This window comes from Typopeltis vanoorti, chromosome 18 (assembly GCF_054136105.1).
Source record: "Typopeltis vanoorti isolate ZY-2024b chromosome 18, IOZ_Tvanoo_1.0, whole genome shotgun sequence".
In the NCBI taxonomy this organism is placed as follows: domain Eukaryota; kingdom Metazoa; phylum Arthropoda; class Arachnida; order Uropygi; family Thelyphonidae; genus Typopeltis; species Typopeltis vanoorti.
The window spans coordinates 14,085,531-14,101,756 of NC_143566.1; the positions used below are offsets into that span (position 1 = coordinate 14,085,531).

The 16,226-nt window shown below is 35.6% G+C and overlaps 1 protein-coding gene across 4 annotated transcripts in view; it reads left to right on the forward strand.

The window, feature by feature from the left end:
* The window catches only part of LOC150096500 (RNA binding protein fox-1 homolog 3-like), a 247,540-nt gene that overhangs the window by 86,823 nt on the left and 144,491 nt on the right, over positions 1 to 16,226 (forward strand). Inside the window, exon 1 of one of the 4 annotated variants that reach the window (XM_090408158.1) lies at positions 727 to 829. The exons of the other annotated variants lie outside the window; for them this stretch is intronic. The gene's annotated coding sequence lies outside the window, so the exon portion shown is untranslated. Of the gene's footprint in view, positions 1 to 726; positions 830 to 16,226 lie in introns of those variants that run through there. 4 annotated transcript variants of the gene reach the window in all.

Sequence of the window (16,226 nt, forward strand, 5' to 3'; positions counted from 1 at the left end):
AACCCACAGGCCAGTGTTTTGCACAGGAGTTATATTACTGGGAGAGGGAGTTACCAAAGGAGTCCTATGTGGTTCTCTCTCTCTTGAGACCACCCATTTGTAACGTGTGTGTGTTAATGATTTGGTGAATGGTTGCAAAAGGGAGCATTCATATCTTTGCAGTACAATGTTGGGCAAAACTATGATGTATTGGTGCTTTATACTTAGCTTTCATTTTTAGTCAATTATATATTTAGTCATTATATATTATTATATAGCTGACATGGTTAGCATGTCCACTCTCCAGCCAAGAGGCTGCAGGTTTAAATCCCGCCGTGGGCATGGATGTTCGTGATTGTCCTACAAACTTTGTGTGGAAAGGGAATCTGCAACCCTGCCACTTATTCTAGTACTAGTAGAAGACATCATTGCCATAACCGTGTGAGGTATGGCAGTGACCATACGGCATCTGTGGACATCAAATGTGAACTTTCTTTTTTTTTTTTCATTTTTAGGATAGTTTTAAACAAGACACTAGAATACACTAATAATAATAATATTATTATTATTATTATATATAATATAAAAACGCCCACAAAAGATCATAAACCTATATAATACTATCTTAATACTGATAGATTAAGTTTTTTTTTATGATTATTCATTTTTTCCTGCTCCAGTAACTCTGCTCTAGAGACCAAAGAACGTTTTCAAGCCGCTGATCTTGCACCAGGTGATGAAAATAATCTTGAGTATGAGATTATCATATGTCACTGACAAAATCTTTGATGTCATGTAGATTGGAAATGAAAATGCTGGAAGTAAAAACAGCAAGTAGCTCAAGGTTGAGGTTAGTTGCTTCCAATGGAGATATTAAGTATATTGCATCTGTTAATTGCATGTTTTTCTGGATAAAAAAAACTTGAGTTTTCAGGATGAAAAACCCTGCAGCATCTGCATGGGACCAACTATTTAACTTTTGGTTGAAAGTTCTTAAATAATGGTTGTTTTGTTCCAGATGGAATTTGAACCCAGTTCTTTTCAATCAACATCATTGTTACTAACTTATCTATTGAGGCTCTGAGTGAGAATTGAAAATGTGGAAAATATGGCATTGTCAATAATGAAGAACTTAAGAACTTCCTTTAGAAATAATTTTTAAAAATGGATATGTTTTAGTAAGAGTATATATATATATATATATATATATATATATATATATATACACACACACACAGTTAAATAACTATTTGACACACACATACACAAAGTGTGTGTGTATGTGTGTGTCAAATATATATATATATATATACAGTTAAATAACTATTTGACACACACATACACAAAGTGTGTGTGTGTGTGTGTCAAATAGTTATTTAACTGTGTGTGTATGCATGTGCTTTCAAGGTACTCCTAACAAGATTTTTCTGCTTAGTTAATCACAGAAAGCAGACTGAATGTCATGTAACAGGAAGAAGAAAATAAATATATTTACTGAATGTTTCACTAGATAATATTTTATTAATTAAATTACTTATTTTGCTGTACTTGGAGCAATTTCTGACATCAATTAGAAAACTTGAAAAGATGAGGTTCTTTGAATTGAGTTAAATAACTATGTCTAAAATTTACAATAGCATTTTCTAAAGATTAACCTAGTTAGCGTTTTGGGAATGAATGTAATAATATTCTACAGAATTATTACTGTAGGTTCTAATTGCTTTGTTAATTAAAAAAAAATTATCTAGGTAAAACTAAAATACCACATGGATATACCTATATCCTGATTTTTATTCCAAAATTTTGTGGATTTTTAACTTTAGCTAGAATGGATTATTGCTTGCAGGATATAATTTCAACAGGTTTTGCTCTATACACTCTTGTAAAAGGTTCAGTTGAAACTATATGAGCTGACTGGACAATTTCTTGTACAAAGGAACATTTGGTTAGTGAAACCTTGCCAAAAGTTATAGGCATTTGTGAGACTTGGCTAACAGCAGATGATGTAGTTACAGGGATTGAATGTGGATGGTTTAGTATTTTCAAGATAGGATGAGGGAAAAGTACTGCTAATGGATAGCAGATGAATTGCAACCAAAAAGAATGAGATGGGCGGAAGGGTGATTGTTCATTTGAAGCAGTCTTGCGTGAGATTAAGGCTAATGAGACGAAACATACAGTTGGTTGTTGCTATAAGCCAGGGAATTCCATGGATGATCTGGAAGACATGCATCGACAAATTAGTACGAGTACAGGTAGAGTGGTTATTTGGGGGGGGGGGGTTGACTTCAACTATGGAGACATAGACTGGAAGGAAGAAAGATCATGGCAGAAAGGAAACAGAATTTATACACCTGCTAAGAGATAATTACCATATTTGCTGGCATATAAGATGGACCTGGACCCCCTTTTTTGTACACATTTTTTAGGAAAAAAACTTTATCTCTGATTATTATAATGAATTGCTTTTGCTTAATGAATAAACATTTTTGTACACACTGAAAGTCACGTTTTTCTGTGGTCTAAAATCCAAGTATTCAGTTCTGCCTCAAGTTCTGGCCATTTTGCAGTTCCACTTTGCAGGTTATGTTTACTGTGAGTTGCGTTTTTTAGATCGTCTTCCTGATTCTGCCGAGTTTTTATCATTTTCTCATTTGGGGCCTGAAATGCCTCTCTGCAGCCCTGTTTCCATGTTCTTCAGCTTACACAATCACACGTAGCTTGTATGCAATACTGTAGCAATGCCGACGTTTTTCAGCCATAATTTGCCAAGAAATTTAGAGAAGATTTAACGGTAGAAATTTATCACCGTTCACAACTGCGACAACAACTGGAAAGTTTAAACAAACAGGAACACAGCTGTGGTCGTTGATTACAGGACATGTGCATCCACCGAACTCTACGTAACTGAAATGCTCTCTCACACCGCAAGAAAGAAATTGCGTAACCCGGAACAGAAAATATTTCCAGAAATCAAAGTAATAAAAAATTGAGTATCGGCGTATAAGACGCACCTTGTTTTTCAGACCTATTTTCAAAGGAAAAAAGTGCATCTTATATGCCAGCAAATACGGTACTTAAAGCAGCATGTGATGGAGGGGACTAGGGATGGAAGAGTATTAGACCTGGTCATAGAATCAGAAGAGCTATCTATAACCAAGGTGAAAACATTGCCTCCAATTGGTAAAAGTGACCATGAGCTCTTGACTTGGGAAATTGTAAAACGTGAGGAATATTCTTTCAAGAAGGGATATTTGTGGAACTACAAGGCATGTGATTATGACATACTTAGAAAGAGGCTTAAATCTGTACCATGGCATAAAACTGCAGGGTAAGGATGTTAGTAGTACAGGGATATAGTTAAGGGTCATCTAGAGCTGCGCTTTGCAAACTGTGGTCCGTGGCCCCCTTGGGTGCCTTTAGTTTTGTTGAGGGGGGCCATGAAATAATGAAAACAAATTTAAAATGTTTTAAGACTAATAAGATAAATAATATCTCTCTGTCTATATAAAAATATAAGATAATGTGCCATATAAAATGCTAAAAATGTAATATTTGCATTTGATTTTTGTGATATTTGCTGTGTATGTTTTGTATTGAATATAAATACAATAAATATTATAATAATATATGTCTGTATTATGATTTTTTTTTTCGATGGGGCCTTGAAATATTTTAAATTTTTCCAAGGGGACCTTTACATCCATAAGTTTGGGAAGCAGTATTACATTGTTTTACCTAGGGTGATGAGGGTTAATCGGATGATAGATGGATGAATAATATCATTAAGCACGAGCTGCAGAAGAAAAAAAAACGTTGTGGAGGGTATATAAAGAGAAAGGTGACCAGCAAACTCATGAACAGTACAAGGCTCAGGCAAGAAAGACAAAATCAGATTATGAGAAGAATCTAGCCAAGCAGGCCAAAGGAAATCCTAAAGAGTTCTTTTGTTATATGACAATTGGATTGTGTTATACATCACTTGACCAAGCGGCAAATTGATGTTTTTGGAAAAAATTGTGTTTTGTAAAATTTTCTTAGGAACGTATTCCATTTGGCATTTAGTTCTTTGAAATAAAACTGTGAAAATACTGACTTCTGTTGGTCTCGATTTTTTTATAGGTAGGTTACATCATTATATGTCAGATGGCAATCTAATCTCCAAAACATCAATTTTGTGCTTGGTCAAGTGATGCATAACGTGGTCCAATTAAGAGGAAGTATTATGGAAGATTAACCTTAATGAGTGATGGTCACAAGAGGACAGAAGCAGGTAAAATAGTTGAGTTACTGACTGGCCATTTTGCAAGAATGTATCATCCTAGTGAAGTTACTTCTTTAACCTATGGGACAGACACTGATGTGGGAACAGAGGTGGAAGAATTGGAGGTTCTTAGGATATTGCAGAATCTCAATGTAAATACAGTTGTGGGATTAGATGGGATGTCAGCTAAGGTTTTGTGAAAATGTGTAAAGGAACTGGCAATGCCTTTGACTAGGCTCTTTAATTTAAATCTCAGCTCTGGTAGAGTTCCAAGGGAGTGAAAAGAAAGCAAAATAATTCATTATCTCAGGTGGTGGTAAATATATTAGAAATTGTTCAAAAAGAGAATTCCAGAATGGGTAGATAAAAATATAATACTGGTGAACATGATTTTATGAAGGGTCAGTCACGCCTTAGTAATTTACTAACTTTTCATAATAATAGAGTAACAGCTGAGTTGGATAAAGGAAATGCTACTCATTGATGTGGTTCATCGAGTCCCATGTGGTATTCTGTCAAATATCACATGGAACTCTGTTATGCAAATTAGAACAAATGGGGATGGATACGAGACTGGTTAAGTGGATGAGAGGGTGATTGCTGGACAGATAGGAAAAAGTGGTATATGGAGGAGCAGAATTTAGGCAAAAACAGGTGGCTAGTGGTGTGTTGCTAGGTTCAGTGCTTGGACCATTGCTGTTTAATTTGTACATAAATGATATAGGAAATAACCTGAAGGGAAATATTCAGTTGTTTGTGATGATGCAAAATTAGGTAGTGTAATCAATTTAAATCATCCTGCAAGAACTTGCAGGATGATTTAAATAGGCTGTCCGTATAGGCAAAAGATAATGCGTGTCAGTTTAATATGGAGAAATGTAAAGTTATGCATTTTGGGATAAATAGATTACAAGTTGTGTATCACATTGATGACACTATACTCCAGGAAATAGATGAAGCTAGAGATTTAGGGGTAGTGGTAGACAGAGTTAAAGTTTAGAGCACATATGGGCAGCCCGTGGGCTGGATCTGGCCCTCTACTTCTTTTGATCCGGCCCTAATCTATTCCAGCAAAGTTTGTCTGATTCATGGTGGAAGAAAACATGGTGTGTTCTACTAACTCATATTAAGCTGACATCATGTGACTTGCGCAACACACTGTTTTCTCCAACCAAGGTCTCTTTCTCACTTTGACTAGTGGCGTGTGTGAATGTGTTACAACGTGTCAGTTCAGTGCCTGCATTGATGTTATGTTCTGTTCGGTGCCTGCGGAGTAAAAGATAGTTTTGTTTGACATTTCTGAATATCGCTTATAAATTTGGGACAATGTCAAGGATTATTGTAAAAAAAAAGAAAAATAGATGCAGAGAAACGTCAATTTAAAGAATTTTATTCTGAATTAAGTTTGCCTGTATGTTTGCTGTGCAACGAATCCGTATCCATCAACAGAGAATACAACTTGAAGAGACACTTTACTTTGAGACATGCGGATAATCCAAAAATTGATGGACAACTACGAAAAGATGAAATACAGAAGTTGAAGAAGAACTTGGATACCCAGCAGCAAATGTTCAACAAGTAAAGAATGCAGCACCACAGCATTGTCAAAGCTAGCTTTGTGGTAAGCGAAAAAATCGCTAAGCATTCTAAGTCATTTGGTGAAGGAGAATTTATCAAAGAATGTCTGCTGGATGTTGCAAGTATAATATGTCCTGAAAAGAAAAAAGACTTTGAGAATATTTGTTTGTCGAGACGTACTGTCTCGACAAACTTTTTTTGATATCATCAGCCATAATTTCTATCCGAAGGATAGAAATTATGGCTGATGATATCAAAAAAAGTTTAAGAGAAGATTGCTAGATTGGAAGCATTTTCAATTGCTTTGGATGACAGCACCGATGCCTCCGATACAGCACAACTAGCAATATTTATTCGAGGAGTTGATGCAAATTTCAACATCACAGAAGAATTATTGGTGCTTCGACCGTTAAAAGGAACAACTACCGGTGAAGATATGTTTGAAACAGTCAACACAGTCTTCGAGAGATTTGGGCTTAAATGGAGTTCACTATTTGGCATATGCAGTGGTTGGTGCACAGAAGGGATTTATTGGAATAGTTCATGAAAGAGCAATAGAACTACAGATCCATCCGGAAAATTTAACAAATTTTCACTGCATTATCCACCAACAAAATCTGTATGCAAAATCAATTAAATTCACAAATGTTATGAAAGTTGTAGTAGACAGTATTAATTTTATTAAGTCATGTGCACTTAATCACCGCCAATTTAAGGAGTATTTGGCAGACCTATTTTCGGATTATGAAGATGTGTCTTATTATTGTGAAGTGAGGTGGTTGAGTAAAGGTAAAATGTTAAAACGATTTTATGATCTAAGACAAGACATTGCAGATTTTATGGACATAAAAAGAAACAATTAATCAAGTAAAAGATGTTTAATGGGTATGTGATTTAGCATTCCATGTAGATGTCACCGGATACCTAAACGAACTGAATCTTAAATTGCAAAAACAAGGATAGTTGGTTCATGAACTGCATGGATATGTCAAAGCTTTTTTGTAATAAACTAAGATTGTTGGAAAGTCAGATAAGAGCTAAAAATTGTTATCATTTTCCTACTCTAGCAACTCATAAAAATATCCCTTATAATTGTTATGGAGATGAACTGATGGCACTAATAGAGCAATTTGATATAAGGCTTGCCGACTACAAAAACAAAGACTCCACATTCGCTTTATTTGCTCGTCCAATGGATGCTGATGTAAATAACTTATTGAGCTTCAGGCAGATTTAGTGCTAAAATCACAATTTGACAACATTGCTTTGACGGATTTTTATAAATTTTATTTGGTGGAAGAAAAATATACAAATTTACGCGCCTTTTCAAGAAAAATCATGTCTTTTCGGTAGCACATATATGTATGAACAGTTTTTTTTCGAGGATGAAATACAATAAATCAAAAATTCGGACAAGAATAACGGATGAAAACCTCGAAAATTCTATGCAATTATCCTTAAGTAATATTAACGTCGATATCGATAGTCTCGTAGTTGAAGTACAAGGCCAGTCTTCACATTAAATTGTTATGTCATTCATTATATTATAAAATTTATGTAGAGCTTTATACCAAAGCATTATATTTTATATAAATGAAATATGAAGTAGCAACTTGTTTTAATTCATTTAATATTAATTTATTTTATTTAATAATTGGGTCTGGCCCTTGACTCGGAGACAGAATGATAATTTGGCCCCCGAACTAGGGAAGGTTGTCCATGCTAGTTTAGAGGATATATTGCTAAGGTAGCCCATAAAGATTACTTGGCTATTGAAGAACACATTAACAAGTCGATATATAAAGAAATGCTATTCCTCTTTATAAGGCCTTGATACGTCCATGTCTGGATTACTGTGCTCAAGTCTGATCCCTGGGTTTCTTGGGGATGAGGAAGCGTGAAGAGGATTAGAGGCGAGTGACCGAGGTGGTGAGTTGCCTGCAGAATGTTCCCTGTGAGGATAGAATGAGGGTGTGTGGATTGCAGAAGTTGGTTAATAGGGAAAAAAGACATGATATGATAGAAACATGTAAGTTGCTTAACACGTTCATTGCCAATCACGCGATGCGAGCTCTCACCAAACGGCCGATCACGCGTTATCGCGTGGACGTCGCTAACTAAATAAAAAAATAAAAATTGGCCACCGCATGAAATTCCAATTTTCAGTTTGGCAATGAACGATATCGCGCGATCAAGCAATGCGAGTCCTCACCAAACGGCCGATCATGCGTTATCGCATGGACGTCGCTAACTAATTAAAAAAATTTGGCCACCACACGAAATTCAAATTTTCAGCTTGGCAATGAAAGTGTTAAAGGGCTTTATAGGATAGATGCAGGAGAAATGTTTCAGCAATTGAATTGAAGAGACCAGAATCAAGGGGTCATTCCTGGAAGTTGAATAAAGGTGTGGTAAGTAGGTGTGAGAATTAGATTTGTTGTTTGGAGAGCTGTGGATAGATTGGGTCTCTCGCAATGGGCCTCGGACTCTATGGAATAATAATAATATATGTCTGCATAATAATAATAATAAATACTGAATTCCAGTAAAACTCCATTCGTCCAGAGTCTCTGGATAACTTGCATACAGGAAAACAAATAAAATTAATCTGAAATGCACCCACAATTTAAACTAGTACTTTTTTGCAATATGTGCTAAAATATATATAACTTTACCTAATTGTGAAGAATCTTTATAAGGAATTTTTAGCCAAGGTGAGTTAACTAGTCACATATGCAGATGGCAGGATTTCTTTTCTTGGAAACTTTTTTTTATCATCTTCTTCTTCTCTTCCGTCTAAGATGGGTTGAGTCTTCTCTTGAGCAGGATCTTCCAGTCTTCTCTATTCCTTTCTGGTCGAAAAAGTTCCTTATATGTTCTGCATCCCGAGATGTTCTTTATTAATTTCAACCAGGTAATTCTTGATTTTCTGGGTCTTCTTTTTTTGCAGTTGGAAAAGTATTGATTAGGACATCAGGAAGTCTGTCTGCGTCCATGCGTACAGTGTGTCCAAACCATCTCAGTTGTTGTTTTCTAATTTTTTCTATTATTGTCTTTTTATACAATAATTCTTGTCTGACTGTGCTTTTTATCATCATAATATATATATATATATACATATATATATTTTTTTTAAGTAGAGGTGGTAACTATAGTATTCAATACTAAATATAAGGTTAAACTTCTTGAATAGCAAGCAATATCAAGTAGAGTGATGTGATCAAATATCAGAATGGGGAACTGGACAATAAGACTTATTTGTGCCTATAGTTCCACAGAAGGTTCTGCTAGAAGGAGGAGGAATTTTTTAGGTATTAGAGAAGGTAGTTGACACAACAAAAAAAGGAAAAGTTGGTCCTTGTTGGAGATCTAAACAGTAGACCAGGAAATGATTACCAGACATATATAAATATTTTGGGAAGATTTGGAGAAAAGTGCAAAGATCATGATGGTAAATACCTGCTGAATTTCTGTTTAAGACATAAAATACTTATTATTAACATCATGTTCCAACATAAGAATGTGCACAAATTCACATGTCGAGAAGATGCAAGAATATACAAAGAATGTGAAACTGGAAGTGATCATTTAGTGTTGAGCGGGATAAAATTGAATTTCACATTGAAAAGAGGAGTGTGTAAGAAAGTTTCAAAGTGAATCAAAGTTGAGCAGCTTTCAGAGGTTAACTTTAGACCCAGATACACAAACATTATTCAAGAAAAAATGAAACTGATTGGAAGCGACTTTGGAGATTCATTGGTAAATCCTAAAAAAAAAAACATTAATTCACCCAGGGAGGCATGTGCTGATGCTGTTAGAAAAATGTTAGACATGGTTGGACATTAGACATCAAAAAGGTAGTCAAGTAAAAGAAGAAAGCATATTGAAATTTCATGCCAAGTAAGAAAGCAAAGCACTCTGTAAAACTAGTTAAACGAAAGTCATAGGAAGCCTTTGTTAAAAACAGAAAATAAATATCAGAAAGGTGGGAAAATACTCTGGAGGCAACTGAAAAAGCTTACAAATGGAGGAAAGAACACTATAAAAGCAATCGGAGATAATAAAAGTAACATGAAAACTGAAGATAAAAATATTCTAGATGTTCCGAGTAATTACTTGGAAAGATTGTTAGATGAAACAAGTAGTGACAGAATGATGGTAGTAAACACTCAGCAGGAATGTAATCAGGAATACATATCAATATTTGAAATAGAAAATGCCATGGATAGCTGGACTAGATGATAATTGATCAATATTCTAGATGTTCTGAGTAATTACTTGGAAAGATTGTTAGATGAAACAAGTAGTGACAGAATGATGGTAGTAAACACTCAGCAGGAATGTAATCAGGAATATATATCAACATTTGAAGTAGAAAAAGCCATGGATAGCTGAACTAGATAATTAACCAGAAATGCTCAAATATGGAAGTATAAAAGTTTTGTTTTACGGTGGCTTTTTTCAGGCCTGGTCAGAGGGTTGAATTTCCAGATGATTGGAGGAATTAGAGCTCTTATAATAGTCATCAATAAAAAGGAAAATAAAACTGAATGTGAGAAGTGTATAGGAATTTCCCTACTGGGCAGTCCTGGTAAAATTATGCAAGTATACTTGAGAAGAGAGTAACAAAAATTGTGTAAGGGGGGCTTATATAAGAACAAGTTGGATTCAGTCCAAACGGAACTTGTCAGGAGCAAATTTTCAGTTTACATCAAATAATGGAGAAGTGATGGGAATATAACGGGATCTATATATAAGTTTTGTGGATCTGGAAAAGACATATGACAAGGAGTCAGGAGAAAAACTGTTCAAAACACTACAGTATATATGGTGTGAATGAGACATATTAGGGAATACAATACATATTATTATTATAATTATTGCATGACACCTCCAGGGAGTCCAAGGACTCATCATGGGAGGGCACACTCCTCTATTTCGCTAAATACATCTCATCTTCTCCACTACTACATAATTCTCCAACTACGACACTACTACCATCAACACCATCTATCGCCCATCATCACCAACAACAGTATTTTTTTGTCTGTAAATTGTGTGTGTGTTCTTGAGGGCTGATTTGTCTGTACGCCTGATGAAAAACCCGAGTTTCTGGAAGGGAAAAAACCTGCTACCGCTGTATGAGATCAGCTAATTCACCTTCAACTGAAAAAGTCAATATAAGGATTCCCTCGTCATGACGAGAATCGAACCCAGGTCTTTTCCAATCAAAGGGCGCAATGTTCCACTGTTCTTCCAATTGCACTACAGCAGCTAAACAATTTTCCAACTCTTTATTATTCGTGTATTGTTTGGGTGCATATTATTCAGGAAATTTGATTGATTACCAGAAGCTACAAACACAATGGATCAAATTGAAACCTTTCTGATGTTACCTGAAACAGATTTCTACATAGCCTGGCTTGTAAGTCAGCAGTTAGAATTGAAGGGTTTGATGTTAAATCAGGTGTCAGACAAGGATGTACATTATCTCCTCTGTTATTCATCATCTGTATGGATCACATTATGAATTTTGATGTTTTATGGATACTTGTGACATAAAGACTGAATAATATAAGCACATAAACACAAGAAAGATATTTAATTAACCAAATATTTCGGTCTGGAAATAGCAGACCATCTTCAGTGGCACTACAAGAACAATTTAAAAAAAAAAAAAATGCAAAGTGGAATACTAACAATAGATCATTTAAAAATAGAACAAGCTACGTGATGTTATATCACTTAGTATTAAAGGGAATATTTTTAAACAGAGACATGATTGAAATAAAGATATTAATTAATAATATTAAATAACATAAAATTAATATGAATTAATGAGTTATCCTGATTAGACGTTCCCAGATTTTTAATATAGATATACAGTCATTCCGATTCAGGTTAGGACGATGGAGTAAGGCCTCTACACTTTCTTTGAATAAACGTTCAATTTATAATGGGATCTATGTAAGAGGCGAGTTTTTGACCAAAGGATGTTGTGATTAGTTTCAATCCCGTGTTGAGCCAATCCAAATTTTTCAGGTTTGTTGTGATGAATGGAGGATTGATGTTCATGGTGTTATGACCCCTTTTTATTTTGTGGTGTTTATATGCTGTTTATTCTTATTACTTCCTTGTTAAACTTATCTCTTATTCCCGTATATATCCTTCACTTTTAAGACATACTACACTTATTCTGTTCTTTATTTAAATCTCCCCCTTTTTATTAAGCAGTCCTATTGGCCTCTCTATAGTTTAACCACGTGTTTAGAGGCTTTGTCCTTGTGTGGGACGTGACCATTTACACATCATTCTAAGACAGTCCACCCGATAAGCATCGACAAATTTATATTATAACTGTACCAGCCAATACCGAGGATAGATGGGACTCTTACCCAGGATGGCTCTCTCAAAATGATACACAATAATTAAACTATAATAAAATTTTATCTCAGTTCACTAATCTTACATGCAGTCGTGGCCTGCTTTGTTTAATCATACATGTGAGTTGTTCCCGCTAAGTTCGTCAATATTTTTATGAGTGGCTGTTTGAATTCATATGTTAACAACAGGTCAGGCAGGTACTAAGAAACTCCCCCTTTTTAATGAGTAAGCATTACTGCTAATTGGTCTGAATTATTCTCAAGTAAGATCCTTGGTTCAATACTAAGATACAAAACATATAAATAAACTTGCTTGGACCACCATTATAAGTAACTAAACATTATCTCATTAACACTTATCACACTTTCTACATTCAAGTGGTGGTCATTGGTTATTTCATTCTACACATTACTATTAATTCCTGAAGAATAAACATGGCCTTGTTAGGCAGACAATTCTCAAACAAATGGGCCTGTGCCAAGGTGTAGACAGTTCTTAAAGTTCCAAAATTTTAGTCCACTTCACAAAAGTTCTTAGGGAAACACACTTTTTCTTAACTGGAAATCACAATACAAAAGTCTACTTTACCGTCTCTGTATTGATACTATGTCCTTCTTCTTGCCTTGTCTGGGCATCAAGGCTTCTTCACTCTGCTTTTCGTCTGATCACCTTCGATAAACTATACGGTTAGAACCTCGGCAGGAAAGGCGATATGGCTCGGGAGCGTGGCCAGAATGGACAGCATCTTCTTCCGTCGCACGACATTGCACAGCTATCCTAGTCTTAGGAAATAGCTTGGCCCTTTTCAAACACTGTGACAGATGAACCAATGCCTTCCACGGCCAGCCAGGAACTTCTCCGTCGGAGCAGACTGGACCTACGTCCGAGAGAGGTCAGGAAACAGGAACCCAAAAAAAGCCTCAATTGGGGTCTGCTTGGCCTTTTTGTTTTCTTTCTCTTCTCGGTGTTTCTCGGCTATCGCGATGCCCGCCAACGCGGTCACGTGGGTTTTACGTCATGGCCTCCAGCTCTCTCTATTACATCGCTCGTGCGCTTTTCCTGGAAGGTGCTTTAGTTTCTCTTTACTATAACTACCTTCCCCCTTTTTGGGATGCATAACACAGGACAGTTAAAGGTGACCCTTGGACTCTGGCTTACAGGCTTTGTCACTTTATAATACATGAAATGGGGTTCTAAATGAATTTAACAGCTTTAATTAATTTCTATATCTGACCGACATGCATTACAGGTTAGGTCTTACAAATTTTCTTTCATTTTTATACAATTTCTTGTTCTTAATTTTGATTTATATACATAAAGTTATCTTTCTAATCTATAGCCAACATGCCACATTCTCTGCCTATGTTTAAATAAAGTTGTGTCCTGAATAATTCTTGTTAAAACATTTCTTAGTTTATTCAGGACACAACAATGGATTCTTTTTTCAAGAGAACGTTCAGTTTGTCCAAAATAGGAGAAATCACAGTTGCAGTGAATTTGATAAACTCCAGGAAGAGACATAGTTGAGCATTTGTCTTTAGGAGAAGGAAAATAGGAAGATAATTTGTTAATAGGCGAATACGTAGCTGTTAACTCATATTTCTTCAGAATTCTTGTGATAGGTTCTGAAATCCCAGAGATGTATGGAATTGAAACTCGACGTATTGAATCTTTGTTGTTTTGTGGTGGATTATAAGAATTGAGAAGATGTTGAGTACTCTTTTCAGATAAGCCATTGAGTTTCATGTGTTGTTGGATGGTAGAAAGTTCTTTCTGTAGAAAATTAGAAGTAGAACAATTAGTTTTGGCTCTTCAGATTAGACATTTTATGATTCCTGTTTTTTGACAAGGATGATGGGCTGATTCTTTAAGAATATAACGACCTGTGAACGTGGGTTTCCTGTAAATTGTAGTTGTAAGAGTATTTGAAGGTGACCAGATGAGGAGAACGTCTAAAAATCTCTGGATATTTCTTATGTCAAAACAGCCAAGTAGAAGGAATGGCCATGGGAAGTCCTCTCTCTCCTGCTTTCACTAACTTTTATTTAGAACATCTAGAAAAAGTCCTCTTCTCATCTATTTTCCCTCAACCATCCTTTTGGGTAAGATATATGGATGACATCTTTACCGTATGGCCACACAACAAAGACTCCTCACCTTCTTTTTTAAACAGTATCAATTCCTTACATCATTGTATAAAGTTTAGTATGGAAATGGAAGAAAACAACCAGTTATCCTTTTTAGACGTTCTCCTCATCCGGTCACCTTCAAATACTCTTACAACTACAATTTACAGGAAACCAACGTTCACAGGTCGTTATATTCTTAAAGAATCAGTCCATCATCCTTGTCAAAAAACAGGAATCATAAAATGTCTAATCAGAAGAGCCAAAACTAATTGTTCTACTTCTAATTTTCTACAGAAAGAACTTTCTACTATCCAACAACACCTGAAACTCAATGGCTTTTCCGAAAAGAGTACTCAACATCTTCTCGATTCTTATAATCCACCACAAAACAACAAAGATTCAATACGTTGAGTTCCAATTCATACATCTCCGGGATTTCAGAACCTATCGCAAGAATTCTGAAGAAATATGAGTTAACAGCTATGTATTCACCTATTAACAAATTATCTTCCCATTTTCCTTCCCCTAAAGACAAACACTCAACCATATCTCTTCCTGGAGTTTATCAAATTCCCTGCAACTGTGATTTCTCCTATTTTGGACAAACTGGACATTCTCTTGAAAAAAGAATCCAAGAACATCAATCCTCCATTCATTACAACAAACCTGAAAAATCTGGATTGGCTCAGCACAGGATTGAAACTAATCACAACATCCTTTGGTCAAAAACTCGCCTCTTACATAGATTTCGTTATAAATTTGAACGTTTATTCAAAGAAAGCATAGAGGCCTTACTCCATCATCCTAACCTGAATCAGAATGACTATACAGGGTGTTCGGGATAAATTTGACATATTTATAATTAATTATATTTTTCCGTAAGATACATGTATTAACACACACTTCTCTTCATTTAAAAGTTTGGACCCTTCTTCATTCATATACAAGATGTCAGAAAGGATGGATAGCTGGAACCCACCTGAATCATGGAAGAGAATAACTTGTATCATGATGATTCGTGCCCGCCATCAAAATAAGGATATTACGACTGCTGCCCAATGCTCCCTGAATACAGTAAAAACAATCAGGCATGAACTAGAGACTTGCAATGGTGACTACGAGGATGTAGCAAGAAGAAAGATCCCTAGCAGACGATCTGATTGCGTTCGTACAGCAGAATTCCTCGCAAATCTGCAGGAACAGGTGTTGAAGAACCCTGGCATTGGAATTCGGGCTTTGTTCGTGGAGTTGCTAACTGTAGTCAAGCCCTGGATAACAAGGGTAGCCAATGGTAGGCCGTATGTATGGCAGCAGGATTCGGCCCCTTGCCACACCTCTGGGAAAAGTCAAAAATGGTTGTCTGAAAATTTCTACGACTTCACCAGTCCAAATGTTTGGCCTCCAAACTCCCCAGACCTTAACCCCATGGATTATTTTGTATGGGGCGCAGTTGAAAAAGACACCAATCGCACTTCCAGTAATACAAAAGCCCAGTTAATGGATAAAATTAAAACAGTTTTTGCGGCCCTTCCCAGGGAGACTGTAGCATCAGCTTGTTCGAGGTTCCGAAGCAGAATTGAAGCTGTGATCGATGCTAATGGTGTTTATTTTGAGTAAATCTTGTTGATAGTATTGTAATTAACTCTGCCTGTAATGTTTTTTTGTCAATTCATTAAATTTAATAGATACAAAGAAGATTTTCTTTTTCCTTACGAAACTGTCAAATTTATCCCGAACACCCTGTATATCTATATCAAAAATTTGGGAAAGTCTAATCAGGATAACTCATTAATTCATATTAATTTTATGTTATTTAATATTATTAATTAATATCTTTATTTCATTCATGTCTCTGCTTAAAAATATTCCCTTTAATACTAAGTGATATAACA